The 18,751-nt window shown below is 36.3% G+C and overlaps 1 protein-coding gene across 1 annotated transcript in view; it reads left to right on the forward strand.

The window, feature by feature from the left end:
* Positions 1 to 724: 724 nt before the first annotated feature.
* HAPLN1 (hyaluronan and proteoglycan link protein 1) overlaps positions 725 to 18,751 on the forward strand; it is a 75,966-nt gene continuing 57,939 nt past the window's right edge. The window contains exon 1 of the mRNA XM_026718822.2: positions 725 to 1,011. The gene's annotated coding sequence lies outside the window, so the exon portion shown is untranslated. The remainder of the gene's footprint in view (positions 1,012 to 18,751) is intronic.

Here is an 18,751-nt window from a genome sequence, read left to right on the forward strand (position 1 = left end):
TCAATGCATATTCTAAAGCCAATAGTTTTGCTAGGGATGGTTAAAGTGCATTTTTTTTCTTGCAAACTTTACATATTTGGGGCAGGAATTTAAACAGTGAAAAACATGTGCCTATATAGTTAACTAGGTCGTCATGAAAATTATATTAATATTGATATTATTTCTTTGAATTCTGCACAGAAATTGAAAATGCGGTACATGAAACACCAACTTAGAACACTCCTAGGAATTTAGCACATTCAGTTTCCCAACAACGTACAGAAAAATCAAGACTGCAAAAGCAAAAAGAGAGTTTCAATGATGTTTTTCTAGAAGAAAAAAAAAGCAACTGGTGGGATGGGATGCTGCTGAGAGTTGCTGGAAAAGTCAGCAGCTTTCGTTGAACACGTTTTCTTTCCCTGTTCGCTTGCCTTCCTTCCAGTAAGACCATCCCAACCGAAGGAGGAAAGGGTAACCTGGGGAGGGGGAGGGGGGCAAAGCCCAGCAACTCGTGCAGGAGAAGTTCACGTTCTTGAAGGTGTTGACCAGGCGCCTTCCTTTGACAACTTGTCCTCCTCCGAGGCACAGCTGAGGCGTAGGTAGGTTGTGGGCGTGCGGTGACCTCAAAAGGTTGGACCAGGAGGACAGGGCACCTGGCAAGACCCTTAGGGGCGTCCCCGTCCAGCAGCCGGGACGGCTTAGAAAACAAGAGGACGCTGTGCGAGAGAACTGGGGGGGGGAGGGGGAGCGAGCCAGCCAGGCGTTGGGCGTGTGCGAGCGCGGTGTTTGGCTTTCTAATTTTCCACCCCTTCATTCCTGGGGTTTGAAGCGGCGCTCTCATCGAGCAGTAACAGCATTCTTGGAAACGTCCTTCGCGTCTGACGTGGTCCTCCGTCGACTGAAAGAAGTCTCTCTTTCGTTCTTCTCTCGGGATTGGGACTTTCGTCTCTGGCTGGCGCGGGGCAGAAGAAGCGAGAGCGCGAAGAGTAGAGTTTTTAGAAGCGGCACCGTTTGCTTTGAAGCTGTGGAAAGGTAAAAACCAAAAAACGGAGAAGTCCGGGACCGGGGTGGGATAGTATCCAACTATTCTGGACTAACTGTAACCTTCAGGCTATACTGTCTCTCCCCACTTGTTCGCTGGTAACCTGTGGTGCTCTCTGGGACCAGGGCTTGCCCAACTTTTCTTCCGACAACTCTTCTGCCTTTCCAAAACTAGATTTTGCCTTTGCTACCATACTATCTCTCTGCAGGGAGGTTTCATCTTTCAAATCCCCCCCTGAATATACATCCAAATGAATGACTTGAGTTTCAGGTTGGACTGGGATTCCCATCATCCATAGCCAGTGTGACCCACTTGTTGGCAACAATGAAATGATGGGAGTTGAATTAGGCTGGAGGAAAGCTTTCATTATTTATTTATCATATTTATATAGTGCCTGCATTTGACAGCTGGCTGTTTTCTGCATTTGCTTACAGTTATGGTAAATCCAGTTGGTGTAAATAATAGTAACCAAAATAATACTTCTTGGAAGTCCTCTAAAATAAAGGAAATGTAAGACATATATGACATCCAACCCTTAGTGTTTCCCAACTTGACACCATCCCATTCTGTTGGATAACTCCCATAATCCCGTCACCCCTAGCTGACTTAGTGAGCAGGGCAGGAATAACAGTTCCTGGAAGGTAACCAATGGGAAATTAAAAACATCCCAGGTATGGTGGTTTTGGGGAAAAGAACACAAAAGAGAGAGAAAGGAAAGAGCAGAGATCACACTTCAAGAAACTTCAGAATTTTGCACCAGCATCTTGTGAATGACTAAAGTCCCCCAAAAGTCATCGTTCTCTTACTCTTCATAAATCAGCCCCTCTTTCACATACAGATATGAACTGAATATCAGGGAATCTGTCTGTTCCTTTTCGGGTCTTGAACCATATTGCTCGTAGAAAACAGCACTCTAAGTTGCATCTAAGATTCAGCTGGTAATATGATCTTGAATGATGAACCTCTAGGAAGGATAGGAATTGTGGAAATCCAGGAAATAATAGTTTTGCATTCAAAAGGGTGGCTGGTTTTGCATTGGAGAGGGGTGTTTCATAGAACAAAAAGCTGCACGAGCAACTATTGTAATATTGGTCGTCATTTTTGACTGTTGACCACCATCACTGGACTGATGGGATTCTAGCAACATATGGAGACACAGAAGTTGCCTGCTAAAAATATGTTCTTGAATTCAAAATTTAAATTGGGAAAAGGTACACAAAATATAGACATAGATACTAAGAACTGTACATTTAATATGATTTTATGTTAAATGTACAGTTCTTATGACATGTATAAAACAAGGCAGTAAAGTTAGGGCAAAGGTTTTCCAGGTTGGCTGGAAAATCTGGGATTTACAAACCTAAGAGAAGTAGAGAGAACCAATTTTGAAATTAACTACTCCATTGAAATTATAATGTTTTAAAAATGCTTAGTTTGAGTTCAGCTATGTCCTAAATGCTTTCGGTTATTCATAGTGTATTTGGCATATAGGCACTAAAAATGAACAAAATGTGTTCTTATATTTAGCCAAGGGACATGTATGGAAAAAGAAGCAGAGAGTGGCATTCAAACAATATCTGAAATATCATCTAGCATCCAAAGGGCCTCTCTCCTTAGGTCAGTTTAGGCATGTGTTAATTCTGATTTTTAAAAAATAATAACAACGAACAGGAAAGTTAATATGAAGATGAATTTAGACAATAATATTATGAATGATAAGTCATCTACATTTGTGTATGTGTGTATGTTAATAAAAATGTTAATATATAACATATGTTAATAAATAAGCAATCTTGAATATGAATAGAGGTAAACAAAGATAATTGCAAGAAATACAAATCTTCTAACAAAAGAGCTTCCTCTCCAATATTATTAAATTTGTCATGGTTCTGAATCATCCCTTAGTATATTGTATTGTTTACACACTGCATTAATTTTGCTAGATATTAGGAAAAAAATAACAGCACTTATATGTACTAGAGCAAATTGACATTAGTGGGCTATTATTTTTGATAGACATAAAAAGTGGAATGTATTCACAGAATACTTTTTCTATAGGAAGCTACTATCTTTTGATGCGAAAGTTGTCAGATTGGCTGGACTTGGAACCAAGAAAGACTGTGATTGTACATTTAGTTGGTAAAACTGTGAAGAATCTGACCAAGAGGGAATGTGACTGTTATGGAACTACTGCAGAGAGTGCAGTTTTTCACTGCAAAATAGCTGAGTAATTCTAAGGAAACCAGTTGTTGGTGTTTCATAAAGCAAGAAGCAAAATATCTCCTGGATAAGGAACCAAAGGTTTTAAAATATAAACGTTATCTGATGAGGGTGAACAGTGGAGTTTTGTGTTTAAAGAAGTCAAGTATGTTTGACAAATTCTTAGGAAAGACTAAGAAAAGGCCATTCCTTTCCCTGGAGTTATACTACTGGAGGGAAAACTTGTATAATTTTGAAATAAGGGAGGTTGGTTTTAATAATAACGTAAAGAAATGTTGGGAAACCATCATATAGGAATTTGCATTGTTGATCTATTATGAAAACAAAAAGAAAGGTATTGTAAGCACATCTCATTTTGAGAAAAAAGAAGAAGCTATTTGCAGCCACCTGTCTATCTCTTAAAAACATTTGTTACATAATTAACACAAATTAAAATTAATCAGGTCACATCTATTTTTCTTGTTACAGAGAGTAAATAGTAAAGAATCTACCAGTGGTTAAAGTTATAAATGGAAAGGGTGGCTCCTTATGGTAGGTCTCAGTGGTAGGAACAGGAAGAGAACAGTTCTGAGAGAAATGCCTGATTCCAAAGAAAGGAAAAGATTTATCCCTAAGCTACCCCAGAGTTCTTATGGTTCCCTAGCTATTGAACTGCATACCATGCCACAACTGTGTTGGAGAATGGCATTCCCTTCCTATTCAACCATAACTCACCATGACTTGGTAAAATATGATAGTAATGATCAATAAGAACTCAGGGGAGGAGGAAAATTGTAGTTACTAAGTAAGAATAGGTAAATACAGGTAGAAAAAAGCAGAAGATAATCGACTAAAGGCAAGGGGAACACTATTTTCCCCAAATATAATCTTTACAACAGGAAAAGGAGAATTTTAGGCTTTCAGTATACTAAAATTTCAATTGGGATTATCTATGATTGGAATCCAAGATCATGATAAGAAGGCAACCCATTAAAGTGAATACATTATTCCCAATATGTGAGTGGGAAAATAGGTTCTAGTAGGACTCTTAGGAGTCAGCTATTAGAAGATAAAGAACTTTATGCCCTAATTCCAAAGATGGGGGTTGTGTTTGTTCCACAGCACCAGAGTATATGAATTCTGTACTTTTGAATGGAGATGAAATAATCTTCCAGAAAAAGCAGGAAAGTGGATATGAATAATGGAAATTCTGAATTAAATCTGGGTTTAATACAGGTTAATGAATTTTAATAAAAGCAGATTTTGCATTGTTAAAATTAATGCTCAACAATAGTACCACTCAACTAGTTCCACATTTATTGATTACTATTTCATTACAAAAAATACTGCTTATATCAAAGGTATTCTACTTTGTGATTGGGCAGGCTTTAGTTAACCTGATTTCATCCATTGTTTGAAAACTTTCCAATGAGTCCTACTTTGATGAAGAACCTAATGTATTTGAATTAAAAGATTGAACAGGACAATCAGTTTAATTTAAATAAAAAATAACTTGATTAGTTAACTTTTACTTATTTATAATTTGGTGTTTAAAGTTTTACCATTAATTTTTCTGTTTTCTTTATATTAATATGGAAATCATGATAATCAGTTAAAAATAACCATGTAAAATAGTGCATTAACAATAATATTCTGCTGTTTTTATATTTATATTTAACTTGCATAAGAGTAAGTTATATATGTTTAATGTAACCTTCTCTATATATGTTTTATTAGAAAGAAAATTCTAAACATTGTTTATAATCAGATTACAACTCATGGGGAAAAATAATATGTCTGGTTGGATATATTACTTGTTTTCTTACTAAAATGGAAAGCAAAATGCCCCAAAGCACTGGGAATGATTTTATTTTAAAATATTTTAGACTTGGCAACTGAAAATCTTATCAACTTTATCAGTTTGCCAAGGTGTTTAATTCCATTATTCTCAACAGATTATCTTGTTATTTCTAAAGAATTATTAGACATTCTGGCTCCAGATTTTGAAGTTCAGTGTTGCCTTGTACTTGAAAAGACAGCTTGTAATATGTAGGTAACAAAATGTTCTTTGGAGTTAAAAAAAAAATCTAAATATATTTGGGATTTTAATCAATGGTGTTTAAGCAGGATTAGAGGAAACAGCTGGCTAAACAAACATTGAGCAGAGTGGATGCAATGGTATAAATTAATAATGCTAGTCTTTATTTATGGCATGAATGAGAGGTTTTGTGGAAATAAAATGTATTAACCATGGTCATCATGTGCCATCTAGTGGATATAAAAGCATTTTACTACCATCTAATATACAGTGTTTACTAATAGTAAGGCAACCCCCGATCTGTGAAAGAACTAATATCTTCCATTCTTATTGTTGATGGGAGTGAATAACCTGGAGAAGCAAATGACTGCATACATTACTGCTGAAAAATGTGAACGGCTTTGAAGATTATTTCCAGTTTGCAAAGGCTGCTTTGTAAAGATTGTTTTCCTGGTGAATCAATTGCTTTGATAAAAGGCGTACAATTTTTAATATATAATTCAGAGGTGGTATTCTGCAGGTTCTGACCAGTTCTGGAGAACAGCGGAAATTTTGAGTAGTTCGGAGAATCGGTAATGGAAATTTTGAGTAGTTCAGAATACCCCCTCTGACTGGTCCCACCCCATCTATTATCTGCCTCCTGAGTCCCAGCTGATTGTCCAGGTCTTCTTTTGTTGCCCTGCACAAGAAAACAGAGCTGGAAAGCAGGTCAGTGGGGTGGGGAGAGAATGGGATTTTACAGCAACCTTCCCCTGGAGTGGGGCGGGAATGGAGATTTTGCAGTATCCTTCCCCTGCCACTCCCACAGAACCGGTAGTAAAACAATTTGAATCCCACCACTGATATAATTATGTTTAATCGGTAGCTATTCATTGAGTTATTGGTTTTGTCTGGGAGTGGGGCTTCTTTTACATACATACATACATACATACATACATACATACATACATACATACATACATACAGAACTGTCTCAAGAACAGATCTATTGGTGAGGGTGAATTTTAAAGATTGGTTTGAACTGGAAGTGATAACCCAAGATAATAACATGGGAATGTTGTATGTCTATGGAAATTTTCAGTCATCCAAGTCATGGTTGTCCCACTAAAAGTCCAGATACCTTTTGAAAAAGCACCTTTTGGACATGGAGATGCTGAATTTTGCACAGTTTTTCCTGTCTCTATTATCTGTCTACTCTATCATGATTGTATGTGTTAGGTATTATGTTTATTTCATCTTCCCATTAGATCAGCACTTTGGATTTTTCAGCTAGCTCTTCTTTCATTCTTTAGCTCCTCTTGTTTTTAATTCTTCTCCAAAGCAAACAACACCCATCACACTGTTATAGCAACTCTAAGTGCTTTCCATATACAGTGTATCTTAGCACTCATCATTAATTGGTTCTGGAAGGCACGATGAGTTTAAAAATGTAGAGTACCAAACAGATTTTTCCCACAAAAATTAATGTAGTAAGTCACAAGGTAGCTGACACTGACACGTTCTAGCTTGTACATTGAGTACCAAACAAACAATGAGTACCAGGACAAATTTTAAAGATGAAAATGCATTGAGTACCAAATTTGATATGTTTCAAAGCAGTTGAGTACCACTGTAATAAAAAGTAAACAAAAAAAAGATAATACAAGACAATTAAAATTAGGAGAGTTAAATTAAACTCTCTTAAGTTAAAAAAAGGTGTTGAGACTCTAGAAAAAGTGCAGAGAAGAGCAACCAGGATGATTAGGGGCCTGGAGGCTAAAACATACAATGAACGGTTGCAGGAACTGGGCTTGGCTAGTCTAATAAAGAGAAGGACCAGGGGAGACATGATAGCGGTCTTCCAATATTTGAAGGGCTGCCACAGGGACGAAGGAGTCAAGCTATTTTCAAAAGTGCCTGTGGGCCAAACAAGGAATAATGGATGGAAACTGAAAAAGGAGAGATTCAACCTGGAAATAAGGAGAAACTTTCTGACAGTGAGAACAATCAACCAATGGAACAGCTTGCCCTTGGAAGTTGTGGGAGTGCCATCACTTGAGACCTTCAAGAAGAGATTGGACTTCTATTTGTCAGAAATGGTGTAGGGTCTCCCACTTGGGTGGGGGTTGTACTTGATGACTTATAAGGTCCCTTCCAATTCTGATTATCTGTTATATCTGTTAAGTAAGTTAAATAAGAAAACTGAAAACCAAGGCAATGGATGGCCTGGGGTGGGGATCTTCTCTATCCCAATTGGTCAGGCAGAAGAGCTAAGTTTTTAAGCTCTTGTGTAAGTCCAGGAGTGTGGGGACAGACCTCACCTCCAGCAGGAAAATATTCCAGAGAGCAGGACTACAGCAGAAAAGGCACTTCTCCTGGACCCAACCAGCCAAAATTCTTTGGCAATGGGATCTGGAATAGGCCATTGAAATAAGTATGTGGGCTAGTCCCATTGGATCAAGACAGCTCCTCAGATACCCTGGACCTTGCCATAAAGGGGTTTAAAGGTAATATCCAACACCATGAAGCAAACTAGCAACCTGTGCAGGTCACATAACAGTGGTCTCATATGGTTTTCAAAATTGTCTATGCTGCTGTATATACCTACATACACATATATACAAACACAAATACATACACAGACACATATATATTCTTTCTCTCCCTTTTCTATCATTATAGGGGATAATATTTTGCATGAATATTAGGAAAAACTTGCAGAAACAAGTAAATCAACCAACATAAGACACTGTTAGTAAGGGGGGAAATATTTTCAAGCTCTATATATAATCCCTTGGAAATGTTCTAGTTCCAGATTGTGTCAATCAAGTAATGATTTGAACTCAGTGGCCCATTCTAGTTTTACAATTCTTATTTCTAATACATGGTCCAGGACCAATGCAATGAATGCTATTGTTTCATTCTCAAGTTGTGAATTCCCTTAGCACATTGTCAACTCTAATGAACAATCTTTAGAGACCAGGCAATGAAAGAAGGAACATTAAAGATGTTCAGCAATTTGGAAAACATTCAGCAGATAAAGTGTTGCAATACAGGTAGTTGTCAACTTACAACTATAACTGAGCCTAGAATTACAATACTGAATTATGTTGCCATTAATAGGGTCAGCACCCGACCATACCCAATTTTATGACCTTTTCTATGATGTTGTTAAGTGAAGTACCATGATTGTTAAGTGAATGCCATTGTCATTAAGCAAATCCATTGGCTGCAATGGGCATTTTTGCCAGATCCTGGAAGTAAATCATAGACACATAACTGTGAGATGCTGCAAACAACCATAAATACTGGTTGCCAAGTTCCTAAAATGGTCATGATCATATGACTGTGAAGAAAGTGGGGCTAGCCATCAGAACTTCAAATCAGCTCATAAGTAGCCCTGTGGAGATCTATTTCTAACTTCAACCAGTAGCTAAGCAACCAGTCATAATTTGAGGACAATTTGTAACTATAGCTTTATATTTATTCTCATCTTTCTGAACCCTAAGCCATTAGAAATAGATCTGTCAATAGTCTTCACTGCTTCTTCTTTGAAATAAAGGAAACAGGATAAGATATGTAAATAAAGACTTCCTCATTTGATCATCAACAAAGAACAAACAGACTGTATAAAAGTATATGAAAGTATAAGTCATTTTGGTCTATTACACCAGGCTAGAAAACAGGAGATTGTGAGTTCTAGACTCACCTGAGCTATGAAAGCCAGTTGGTAACCTTGGGCCAGTCACTCTCTTTCAGCCAATTCACCTCTCAGTGTTGTTCTGGGGAAAATAGAATGAATAAGGAAAGTAGACATGTTCATCACCTTCAATTGCTTATAAAAGTAATAACAGCAGGATAAAAATAAATAAAGCAATTCTATATTGGTAGTTTTGTATACCATCTGCTTTCCTGAAATATCCAACTGCATAATGCCATAAAGGTAGTCTGTGACTTACAACTGGTCATTTAGCAAATCTTTGAAGTCACAAACTACCTGCAAAACAGGAATTATGACCTGGTTTCAAAGTTCCAATGGTTGATTCCTCCATGGTCAATTAACCATATTTCAAGCACTCTGCAACATGGCTGCATTTATGTGGTGTTTTGTGATGATTTTAACAAAAACTGGAAGTTACTTCTGGTTTTTGACCAATCCATACAATAGGAAATAATGTATTCACTTAATGACTGTGGTGTTTGCTTAAAGGTCCTGGCGTTCATTTTGAGACCACTGTGATTTCTTAATGAATAACTCAAAAAAGGTTGTAAAATCAGGATGGTCACAAGACTAGCCTAATTTATGACTCTCACAGTATATGACTTTAATGGCAGACTCCATTATGTCAAGGACTGCTTATAATATTTACAGCATAATAGGCAAAAGAAACGTAAGTCCCTAACATTTCAGGAACACAAGAAATTTCACTTCAAGTTTGATTTTTTGCAAATCCTAGTATTTCTTGTTATGCTTGTGTCATTTGAGTTTACCAGTTATGTGAACAACGTCATGAAGTTTTGTTGGCAACAATTCTCAAGTGCCTTCCTTCTTTGTGGGGCTGAAAAGGGACAATTTGGCATAGTCGGTTATCTGGTTTCCATGCCTAAAGCAGGATTAAAACTCAGCATCCTAACCCCTTTATAAAATTGGCTTTCATGCATACATCAGCATAGATAGATTGAATAGAAATAAAATTGAAAACAGATTTGTCTATTCCCACCTCTTTGGTAGAGATTCTGCTAGTGATTGGTTGGTTGGTAAGTTTTTGTCGTCGTCCCACCCACCTCAAATGAGGGAAATTGTAAGGCAGTCACATTAAGCAAAGAAGGAAAGTTTTCGAAAGGAAAAAGGCAATAGTTTTAAACTGCAAGATTATGAATTACCTACAAATTCCATCATAGCAATAGCCTTTTGTCTTAGCCAAAACAATCAGTAGGATGCGATCAACCTAATCTGGAGAACTGGCATGAAGTTTCATGTGAAAGTGCCCTCATAACAGAGGACATCTTAAAGATAATCCAATAAACTAAAACAGACAAACGTTTAAAAGACACCAAACAAATTGTCAATCTAAAGGCCATTCATATGTTTTCTTTAACAGAACAGAGCCTTGTGAAATATTCTAACAATGAAATGTTAATGGATGAAACAAGCAAAAATTTCCTCTTAAAAGAAAAGTGGAATTTGCAAATTGATACTGTGTTGTATAAAATGTCTCTGCAGTTGATAGTACCAACTGAGCAACTTACAGGCTTTATGGAAAGAGATCACAGATCAAATTTAACAAGCTGGCAGCTGTAGAAGTCTGTAAATGAGTTCATACTTGAGTGTCTAACTTATCACAATAGAAATCTTCTGTAGACATAGAAAATTATAAAAGCAGTGTTACATTGTTGTAATGTAAATCTTTCTCTCTTTGTACCTACACTGTGATGTTAATACATTATATGAAAGGGATTGAGTTTGTGTTACAATGGTGCAATATTGCCTTTGTAGATGAAATGAAGCATTGTGGCTACCTCAGTGCAGAATTAAAAGGCCTCAGAGTGTATGGAGTTGTATTATTTTCTCTTGAATTTAAAGGTGAAATTAATCTTAAGCAAAATATTTTAAATGTGAGGTGCCAAAATAAATGAAGCAAACTAAGCATTTGTCATATTTAAGCTGTTTTGCACTTATTTTTTATAAATTATTATGCAATTCTTATCAAACATTTCTCAGTGCTTATATATTATTATGTAAACTAGACTAGATTAATTGTCACATAAACAATACAGCATATACATTTTAGGAGCTGCCTTTTTGAACATTTAGTAATATAATTTTAGTGTATAATGTTCTAATGTGCTATTAATCTTTCTAGACTGAGGTATATATGAATAAGTGTATTTCTTTTCTTCTACTGAAATACAATTTGTTTATGAAATGATAGCCTGTGGCTCATTAAACACATAGTATTATGCTGCAGGATCAAAACTATTGGAGCAGAAGACTGTTACAAGATACTTGCCATGTACTTATAAAGTAAATGCCATCTTAATATTTTAACTCATTGCAATTGTCTATTATGTTGCTGCAGTATCCCATTAGCAATGTTGCTTGATTATTTTAAAAGTTTATGCAACACCATAGGACAATGTAGAAGATAGATAGTGGGATATGTTTAGCTAACCAATATAACAACTTTTTTTTAGTGAAAAGCACATGATGAGAGAAGAGAAATATTTCATAAATGTTTGAAACTATTGGATTCATTAATATTGCCCTACACAGTGAACCTGGATGTTACTAAAATGTTCAAGTAATATCAACATAAACATATTTAAAAATATAGCTCTAACATGGAAGTCTTTGGATTTTTTTTCTTATACAAATTAATTCAATGATGTTTGTTTGGACTTTTAAAAAATCTGTTTAGTGGTTCTAGTCTTCCCAAATAGATTAATTGGAATATAGTTTCCTCCACTCAGTATAAGATGAAGGTGGCTATTAAGAAAGACTAAGATAATATTTATTGTCCATAACACTGAAAATTAAAGGAAGAATTTTATGGCTTTAGGAGGAATGTCTAACAGTAATGCCAAATCCAGATGGAAAGCTAGTCTATGTAAAAAATATTTGTCTCTGCTTATTAATTGTAGTATATCATAATTCTTACTTAGAAATAATAATAGTCTTCAAATAAGAGAGCAACTAATTATGAAGGCATAATTTAATAGAAATCCAGAGTTTCATTTAAGCATTTTTGTAATAGGAGAAGGTGAAGTGGGGAATCTTAAGGATTTAGATTAACCCATAAAGATATAAAAAGCTATATTGAAAGCGATTTTTGCTCCATATCTTATTCATTTATGATAGCATTCTTTAGAGTTTGTGGGGAAGGTCTTTTCTAGGCTTAACCAGAAAGATCTGCAATCTTATGCAAGCTGTGAACTTGATATAAAGAAACATTCAACGTCAAACTCATATGCTTTGCATTGCAACTCTGCTTTTCATCTTATATAGTATATTTACATCTTTAACAAAGAAGATTTATGCATGCTTATATACATATTGTAATACAACAACAGATCATTCTGAATGTACAGCTTGTTTTTTGCTTTCTCCTAAAGCCTATTGTTTAAGACTGCATTATCTTGCTGGTTTATGGTTCTTAGTACGCTATCCATAATTTCCCATTGATTCACAACTGGTACCTCATTGTTTGCATGGATAGAAGCTGGTACCAATTGTTACTGCTTTGAAGCTCATTTTCAAAAACACACACACTACAATGCAAACTTATTTATTTAAACATGTCTACAACATGAATTACTGTTTTAGTTATTGCACTGTGTTCCTTGGGAATTAAACATAATTAGGTACAATGTTTTCCAACATATAACACATTTAAAATTATATGAACAGCAATAAGTTTTCATAAAATAGGCTATAAAGACCATCAAAGGTTATAAACATAAACATTTTTTGCAGGATGCAGAATGGATTTTTAAAAGTTATTTTAAAAATGAAATCATGTTCAACTGCTTCAGGATGTACAATTCACAGAAGAAAGAAGGCAACTGTGGATCCCTACCAAATTTCTTGGGATCTTTAAACAAAGGTCTGCATTGTACATTTCTTTGTGATGAAAATTGAAATGCCAACTGTAAATTTTAATGTCACAGAAAGTGGAAATTAATCAAAGCCCAGGAAAAGCATCATCTTTATTGTACTCAATTAGCTGAATTGAATTGAAACTAGCTTTTGTCCTGCTCCAACCATTCAGGGACTAAATGTGATCTTTAGTCCTATAAAAGGCTGTGCAAAACTGCTTTAATATATCTGATTACTTTTCTGATAAGCAAATTAATATTTCATTTATCTACTTACATATTTAGGTTTCTATGGTGTTAGATTCTAAAGGTTCTAATTAATTTGTAGTAACTAACAGTGTTGGGTATATGAATACACCAACTGGTTTGGGTGAATGAATATATAAAACCTAAGTTTAAGTGTTTGCACCTTTAAGCTCAAAAATGCAATGTCATTGCATAATTATGGGTGCGGTTGTAAGCTGCATTAAGAGGCAGTGAGTGAGACGTAACACTTCCTGGTTTCTGATCCTGTTTTCGAGTCCCTGGTCTTCCTGTTCTGATTCCTGGTTCCTGGTGTTACTGGTCTCTGGTCTATCTGCTGTCTGTCTGCCTACTACTGTTTACTCCTGTATGAGATGTCTACTGTGCAAGATACTTCTCTCTACTGAACACAAGGACTGTTTGCTTGGTGAGCTGTGGATTCAGCATTGTCTTTGAGAGAAAGGTATCAGAAGAAGAAGATTTACAAGCAGATAAAGACATTGTATTTACTGTTTAAAAGACTAGGTAACTGGATAGATATACTGGATACTGACATATGGACTGAATGACTCTTCTTAATCTCTGTATGAATTAAATACCTATTTAAAACCACAAACAGTGTTTTTGTCTCAAGTGTGTGTATACTCTTGGGCCCAGCCTCACTCTCATTTGGCTGCCTGGCTTGACTGCTGCTGTGCACTCTGCTCGGGGGTTTATCCCCAATCACTAACATTGGTTATGGGCCCAGCAGTGTGCACAGTCTAGCTAACCAGGATATACCAGTGAGAGTTAGTTTTTGGTCAAGAGTTACACATTACTGTAAAGACAAACTGTTTGTTGAATAGTTATTTTTCTGCAGAGCAATGGCACAAGTAAATTTGCCAAGTCTGTCCATGATATCCAGACTAGATGGAACAAACTATGTTTCATGGTCAATGAAGTGTAGTTTACTGCTACGAAGAGAAGGTTTGTGGGACATAGTTACAAACCCACCAGATGTATCAAACTTGGATCCTACTGTTGAAGAGGATGCCAAAAAGATACAGGACTATAAGCAAAAGAATGAACAGGCTTTGTGCATCATAGGACTGACTCTCTCAGACCAGCAACTGATACATATTCGTGGAGAGGATAGTGCTGCCAATTGCTGGAATAATCTCAAGAAGGTTTATGTTCGAGACAGTGTAGGAGCTCATATTAATCTTACACGGAAGCTGTTTAGAACACATCTTGAGAGGAATGGAGACATGTTAACTCATTTAAACTGTATGAAAAGCATTTTTCAAGAATTACAAGAAAAAGAGCTTATATTTAATGAGTTGCAACAAGTATGCATTATACTGTCTTCTTTGGATCGAAGCTATGATGATTTTGTGACTGCATTAGAGGTATTGCCAAAAGACAGTTTATCAGTAACTGAGATAACTGGCAGGCTATTAGAAGAAGCCAGAAGAAGGAGTGAACGTGACCAGCTGAGGGAAGATAAGCCTAATAAGGAAGAGAAATTATCTTCAAAGCCTGAAAGAAACCAGCTATGCAAGGTAAAGCACCCGGAGGAAGAGAAGTTATCTTCAACGGCATACACAATTAAAAAGTGTTTTAATTGTGGAGGCAGAGGACATTTGGCAAGATTCTGCAGAAAAGGAAAACGCCAGAATTTAAAGAAGCCAAATAAATCCTTTGAACTAGCCACATACAGCAACTGTAATGTGAAGAATGATATATGGGTGGTGGACAGTGGAGCATCCCACTGCATCACGAGAGATAAGACAAAGTTTATAAAAATGTCTACAAGCTCTCAGCATATATCACTCGCGAATGGTTGGCACCTCAAGGCCAAGGGTGAAGGTATTGCATATTGTCCATGTTTAAACCAGAATATAAAAATGTTATATGTATCACAGTTAAAAATGAACTTACTTTCTGTAAGAGAATTAGATAAACTAGGATATGTGGTTACATTTAAGAATAATAAGTGCATACTGGAAAGGAATGACAAAAAGGTAACTGCAGCTTTAAATGGAGCATTGTATGTCTTACATGATAGTAAGAAAGGGGAGGCACAGACTGTATTTAATAATATCAAGCCTCATGATGAAAGTATCCATTTATTGCATAGGCGTTTGGGGCATGTAAATTTTAAAATGCTAAAACGTACAGTAGAGTTATCTGAAGGAATAAGGTTAAAACCCTGTGATAAGTATTTGCGTTGTAATGTCTGTTGTGAAGATAAGAGTAAAATATTGCCTGCAAATAGGCTAAATGGTTTCAAAACTAAAGAACCTTTAGAAGTAGTATTTGCAGACATTATAGGTCCAAAGAAACCCAGTATGGGGGGTGCTCGGTATATACTGAGCATTATGGACCATTACTCTAGATATGGGTTTTGCTACTTAATGAAAAGCAAAACTGAAACATATCAACATTTCTTCAACTGGTTAAAGTTTGCAGAAAGAAAAACTAAACGGCAACTGATAACCTTGGTGACAGATAATGGTACGGAATTTGTTAACAGCAAATTCCAGAATAGATTAAAGGCAGCTGGTATAGAGCATAAGAAATCTGCACCATACAGACCACAACACAACGCATATATAGAGAGAAGAGGCCAAACACTACAGGCAATGGTTAGAACAATGTTAACTGATTCTGGATTACCTGATTCTTTGTGGGGGGAGGCTGCAATGTGTGCTAATCACTTATTGAACAACGTGGTTAACTCAACTACTGGTGAAATACCATTCACCATGTGGCATGGCAGGAAGCCTGATCTGAGTTACCTGCACACATTTGGTGCACCAGCATGGGTGCATATCCCTACACAACTCAGGCATAAAGGGCAACATAGAGCTAAACAATTTTTCTTCGTTGGTTACCAAGCTAACCATAGGGCATATAGATTTTGGGAGAAAGGCACATCTAGGGTGTTATGTAGTGCCAATGCCCAATTTCTAGAGCACGTAAGATGGGATAAGTTAGAGCAGGATAACAATAAAGAGGTGGTTATTGAATCCTACAGAAATCCCATTAAGTATCCCTGTAACTTTAAAAATAAAGTAAAGACAGAAGTACAGGAAGAGATAGTGCCCATAAGTGAAGAAATAGAAGAAATAGCTCAGCAAGATGAGGAAAAGGACCAGGTAGTAACTCAAGAAAGTCCTCATACAAGCCCTGTAATTCCCAGAAGAACTACACGTATATCCAGACCGCCTGATAGATACCAGGCTAACACAGTGTGCCAGGTAAATAGAGTTCCATCTACTGTGGATGAGATTAAACGATATCCTTCTAAAGAGAAAGAAAAGTGGTATGCAGCAATTAATAAAGAATTGAAATCCTTGAAGGATATGCAAGTGTATGAAAACGTGAGATTACCTAGTAATGAAAAACCCATTGGATGCAAATGGATTTTTAAAATAAAAACAGATAAAGATGGAAACACAATCCATAAGGCAAGGTTAGTAGCCCAAGGCTTTAGACAAAGTGCAAAAGATTATGATGAAGTATTTGCACCTAGTCTGAAAGCAGCAACGTTAAGGGCAGCTTTAGTGTGGGCAGCAAGCAAGCAATATATAGTTAACCATCTAGATGTGGAAACTGCTTACTTGCATGCTTCACTAAGACATACTGTATATATGAAAAGGCCTAATGGATTTAAAGGAGACAATAATAATGATTGTTGGTTATTAAAGAAGAGCCTTTATGGTCTTAAACAATCGGGCTATGAATGGAACCAGTATATTGTAAAGGAACTGAACAATATAGGGTTTAAAGCTGGTTTAGCCGACCCATGTCTATTTAAGAGAGAAAAGAATGGGAAAATATCATTATTATTATTGTTCACTGATGACATTGCCTTGATTACTGAGACTAATGATGAAGCGAATAGAATTATAGCATCATTAGGTAAGAAAATAAAAATCAAGCAATTGGGGGAAATAAAGAGATATCTAGGTTTGAATATAGTGAAAACACAGAAAGGGTTTAAGATATCTCAAGAAGATAAGATATCTAAATTGCTATTAGATTATGAAATGGAACTTTGTAAGCCTGTAAAGACTCCTATGAGTCAGGATATTTGCAAATTGGATACACAAAGTCCCAAATGTGATAAGGAACTGTATCAATCTTTAATTGGTAGCTTATCATATATTAGCAATTGGTCAAGGCCAGATATTACTTTTAGTATTAATCAGCTGGCACGACATAGCAATGATCCGCTTCAATGTCACTGGAATGCATTGAAAAGAATCTTAAGATATCTTAAAGGAACGTTACACCATGCACTGTATTTAGAACCAGAAGGTGATCTCATATTAAGTGCTTATGCAGATGCTAGTTTTGCATCAGAAAGAGATACAAGAAAGTCGACTTCAGGAACAGCCATAATGCTGGGTAAGACATTAATTGGTTGGAAGTCAATTAGACAACAGCATATAAGTTTGTCTACTATGGAGGCAGAATTCTCCTGTTTATCATTTTTATGTACTGAGTTGATTATGTATAAACAAATGTTGAAAGATATGGGTATAACTGTAAATTACCCTATAGTTGTACGTGAAGATAATCAGGCAGCAATTCAAATGGCCACAAGTATTGCAGTAAAAACTAGGAGCAAGCATACAGATTTGAGGTATCTAAATGTAAGACAATCTGTAAATAGTAAAATGATACAGCTAAAGTACTGTATGTCGGAGGACAATATAGCTGATAATTTTACTAAAGCCCAAGGTGCCATTAAGCACCTAGAGAGTTGTGAAAAATATGGATTCAGATTGTAAAGGCATTATATATTTATGTCACCCAAAAGGGGAGTATGTTGGGTATATGAATACACCAACTGGTTTGGGTGAATGAATATATAAAACCTAAGTTTAAGTGTTTGCACCTTTAAGCTCAAAAATGCAATGTCATTGCATAATTATGGGTGCGGTTGTAAGCTGCATTAAGAGGCAGTGAGTGAGACATAACACTTCCTGGTTTCTGATCCTGTTTTCGAGTCCCTGGTCTTCCTGTTCTGATTCCTGGTTCCTGGTGTTACTGGTCTCTGGTCTATCTGCTGTCTGTCTGCCTACTACTGTTTACTCCTATATGAGATGTCTACTGTGCAAGATACTTCTCTCTACTGAACACAAGGACTGTTTGCTTGGTGAGCTGTGGATTCAGCATTGTCTTTGAGAGAAAGGTATCAGAAGAAGAAGATTTACAAGCAGATAAAGACATTGTATTTACTGTTTAAAAGACTAGGTAACTGGATAGATATACTGGATACTGACATATGGACTGAATGACTCTTCTTAATCTCTGTATGAATTAAATACCTATTTAAAACCACAAACAGTGTTTTTGTCTCAAGTGTGTGTATACTCTTGGGCCCAGCCTCACTCTCATTTGGCTGCCTGGCTTGACTGCTGCTGTGCACTCTGCTCGGGGGTTTATCCCCAATCACTAACAAACAGAACACAGGGTTAAAAATAGAATAAAATTGTAAGTCCCCAAAAGCCATCAATATTTGGGGCAGAATAATGCTATTTTATCATAACATGATCTCCTGCAGTACCTATCATTACAGTACCTCTGGATACAATTTGTCTCTCATCAGCCAAATCCAAGCCAGTCTGGGAGGAAGACAACTGCAGTAAAACCAGAGGTGGTATTTAGCAGGTTTTGACCAG

Source organism: Pseudonaja textilis, chromosome 2, assembly GCF_049901715.1.
Source record: "Pseudonaja textilis isolate UNSWEBS1 chromosome 2, rPseTex1.2, whole genome shotgun sequence".
In the NCBI taxonomy this organism is placed as follows: domain Eukaryota; kingdom Metazoa; phylum Chordata; class Lepidosauria; order Squamata; family Elapidae; genus Pseudonaja; species Pseudonaja textilis.